Source organism: Nipponia nippon, unplaced genomic scaffold (assembly GCF_047370975.1).
Source record: "Nipponia nippon isolate SJK-2023a ecotype South Korea unplaced genomic scaffold, ASM4737097v1 scaffold_9, whole genome shotgun sequence".
Classification (NCBI taxonomy): Eukaryota; Metazoa; Chordata; class Aves; order Pelecaniformes; family Threskiornithidae; genus Nipponia; species Nipponia nippon.
The window spans coordinates 42,547,395-42,551,420 of NW_028262413.1; positions in this window are offsets into that span (position 1 = coordinate 42,547,395).

The window sequence follows — 4,026 nt, forward strand, 5'->3', positions numbered from 1 at the left end:
TGGTGGAAGTCCTGCAGACCTGCTGTGGACAGGCGATGCGGTGCCCAACCAAAGTGGATACTTAACAGCTCTCTGAAGTCCTTACGTGAACAGTTTAAGTGATCCACGCAAAAATACTATTCTGCTTTCACCCGTTTCCTCCCGACCTCCACCTCCCCTCCGGGGAGAGAAGGACTCTTACTGTAAAAATATGGACTTTTAAACCTGTTGACTAAAAACAGTAATTAATATTAATTTATATTTGTGAAAAAATGCCACTGTCCTAGTGATTTCTGATGTAAATATGTTGTTTATATAGTATGTATTAAATTTTCCTACATTGTAAAACTGCTGTACTTTTGATTCTTGTATATTAAAAAGTGTTACTGAGATTTTCAGAAGGGCGCCAGCGTGGTGTGTCTGGGGGGTCCCGCAGCCCCTCGGTAGGGCGGCAGGTCTGGTGGAAGCACGGGGCGAGCGGCCGCGGCTGTCGGGGGATCCTGGGGCCCTTTCCTGCCAGCTGCGGGGATGCCGGGGGGGGGGAGGTGTTTTTACTGTGCAGGAATGAGCACGTTCTTCTCGGCTGTTTTACATAGTTTCGCAGTCTGCGGTGATAGAGGCTTGGAAACCCCTTCGGATGGGAATTTCCACCCGATCAGAAGCAGCTATGCATTTCCTCACCCATTTCCACCAGGATTTAACTGGGATGGTACTGATGTTTATGTGTTTATCCAACCTCTGTCTTTTCTGGATCTCTGTGGGTGTGTGAACTTCTTTTTGATCCTTTCTTGAGAGAATTCTCCTTTTCCTAGGAGAAGCGCTGCTGCCGCTGCATCAGTGGAGTTTTCTGCTCCATCCCCGGCCCCTCCCGGGCAGGACGTGCATCTCCCCTCTCCCCAGGTGGGATGCGATGGCATCCTGCGGGCTGCTTTGGTTGGGTCTTTACCCTCTACCCATTCACACTGAGGCCCACACAGCAAGACATGGTGCAAGGGATTGGAGCCATTTCTCCCAAGTTATAAGAGCTCATTGTAAAAAGGGCTTGTCACACCTGTAGCCACTGGGTCCAGCCCTTCCCAGCCTCTCTGCTGCTGAGCCAAGTTTCAGCCAAGAGTGAAATTTCACAGCTGAGTTACATGTCCCTGAAAAATGGATTTCCTAATGGAAAGAGTGAGTGGCTGTTAGCCGTGGGGCTGGAGCAGGGAGAGAGGGCTCGGCTGGAGGGAGGCACAGGGACTACAGGGAGCTGGTCCGGGTGTCCCTGTCTGCAGCACAGGGGTGTGAATCTACCTGAGGCAGGTGATCTTTTTAATTCCACACTGGCTTGTCTTTTTTCCAGGGGTATCCACAGGAAAGATGGAGAAGCAGAGGCCTGAGGAACCGGAGCAGTGGGGCAGGCAAGGATACAGGCACCCTGAGGCTGGGGGACATCGGCATCAGCTCCGTGGCATCCCCCTGCCAACTGGTACCCGCAGCACCATGCTGCAAACAGTCAAATCGTGAGGCCTTGTCAAAGCTGATGGGGAAACAGCTCCTTGGTGTGATGCAACCTCCCACATCTCTGCAGGTCCAGTCAGTCCCAGGGGAGCATCTTCTCCATAAGGACACGGTTCATGCGGTGCCGTGGCCATCCCAGGGTGCTGGGCAGTGTCCACGTTGCACCGGCTGGAGCCGTGGTCGCTGCTGCTGGCTTATCTCGGTGAGGGGACCCATTGCCCAAGGCGGTCGGCAAAGCCGTTGTGCAGCCATAGGGAGCAGGACCCCAGCCCTGCCTCGCACCCACACCAGCGAGGGGACGGGGAGGCCGAGAAGCCCCTGCTTTTTGCTTTACGTTGTGCCGGAGCGGACCCTCTAGAGGGCAGCCGGTTCCCAGCAAAAAGCCATTTTTTGGTGAACAATATTCCGCAGTTGGGGTTGTTCGCAGACAGCCGGGTGTCCAGCTGGGCGGCTGCGGTGTCCCCGCTCACCCGGAGTGGTGGGATGCAAGGCTCAGAGCAGCCAAGGCTCTGGCCAGAGGCCAGGGGACGGGCAGGCACAGCCAAAACGGGGCTTGAAACCGTACCAGGCTGTGGCACATAAGAAGCCATCTGCCACAGGACGATGTGCTTCAGACAGAGGGGTAGGATGGGACGGGACCTTGGAGCCCCCAGGGCTGCCCGCAGCAGCTGGGGCTGCACCCTCACCGTGGAGCATGACCCGGAGAGCGATCTGAACCTCTCAGAGATGCCATAGGGTCATTGCTGCCACCACTGCCCCCGTGCCCCTGCATGGCCTGTGCCTTCCCCACTCACCTACCGCCACACGCAATTAATGAGGATGGGGCACTCTGGTCACTCCGGGGTCACCATCCCCTTGCATCCAGCACTTTGTCCCACCAGGAGATGCAGGCATGCTCTTGCTGCCTGCTCCCTACCCAAGGCTGGCGAGCAGGGGACCATCGGTGATGTCCTGGCAGGGCAGTGAGTGAGGGAGACCCCCAGCCCTCCGTGCTCTGGGTGTTTTTTCTATGACTTTGCAGATTTGGCTAAAGCCAAACTCCTGTGAGCTGGTGCAAGTGGTGGCAGAGGGAGCGGGTTTGGGTCTTTCCGAACGCTGCTGGTTCTTCAGGGCTCTGAAGGAGGGGGAGATCGGGTCTCAGATCTCTGGTGCTGGGTGTCTTTGCATGGATTTGCCCAAATAACGTGGGTTTTCAGTTGGTGCTGGTGTCCCACCCGGCCTCAGCACCTCCCTGGCCCCAGCTGCAGGGGCAAGGAGTCCTTCAGCTTTTCAAAAAAGGAAAATGAACAAAAAAAATTGCAGTTTTGCTTTCCCTCATTAGAGGGCAGTAACAGACCCGACTGGGGCCAAGAGCGATGCCCAAGAAAGGGGAAATCATCGGGGCGCAGGCCCCAGCTGCTGGGGTGAGCAGGGGGAGGGTGACGGCACCCGCTTGGGCCCCATTGCTGTGCGACTCCTCTCCCAGCGAGGCTCAGCTCCAATAGTTCATTATCTATATTTTTTCCCCCCACCCCCTTTTTATTTTTCTCATTTGGCTGCAGATAAATACAACCCCCGAGTGGAATTCTCAGGAGAATTTAGGACAGCTCTCAAAGGGTCCTTGGGTTACAGATGGAAGAAAGCTGCTTTAGTGAATGCAGAAATGGGGCAGCATTCACATCTGGAGTGGCGCACAGCACCACCCAACACACCGAGAACAAAATGAGACCCATTCATTTATTCTCAAAAAACCTCAAACTTTACTTGCGTTTCAATAAATAATTTACAGTATATACACGCGGTGATACTCCCATGGGTCTCAACGCAGGGAGGACGTGGGGGGGGGGGGGCTTCTCGTAACACCCCCCCCTTTGCCTACGTATTTTTTTTGTTTCCAAGTATCGGGTCTTTCTTGGCCACACTTCACCTTTAACCAGAACTGGGTCAAACACAACCAAAATAAAGTGCTTCACTGTTTGCTTCTAAAACAGGGATACCCCAACCACCATAGGACAGCCGGCCACCACTGGAGTGCTCACTGGGACAGTGGGACTGAGCCACACCATAATCACATAGACTTTCCTTGGCTGGGAATTACCCCTAAACCACAGCGCATCGTGCCCTAGGGTGATGGTTTTAGGAAAGGTGATCGCTTTATAGGAAAGGGAGGTCTTAAGGGAAGTATTGACTTGTTGGCACACTGTGGCTTGGCCAGCTAAGACTGCTTTCAAGAAGCACTGTGTCTTCAGAGGGATGCTTTGCACAGCTGCTGTTATCTATGGGGTAACACAGCAAGAAACAAACGTTTCATCTTACCCAGGGACAAATTTTGGCTTTCAAAACTTGCATTTTGAATTTCTAGGGAAGACAAAAACTTGGTTCTTTCTTGAACAAAGGAAACAAAAAGTCCAAATCAGCCTGGCTGAGCAATTAGTGCATTGGGAAACTAAACTGTCCTGTGCCACGGTCCAGTGGTTGCTCTCCTCTGTGGTATCCTGTGATACCCTTATTTCAAAATCTCCCTAAACAGAATACCTGGGGCACCAGCAAACAAAGCAAGGAGCAAAGTAG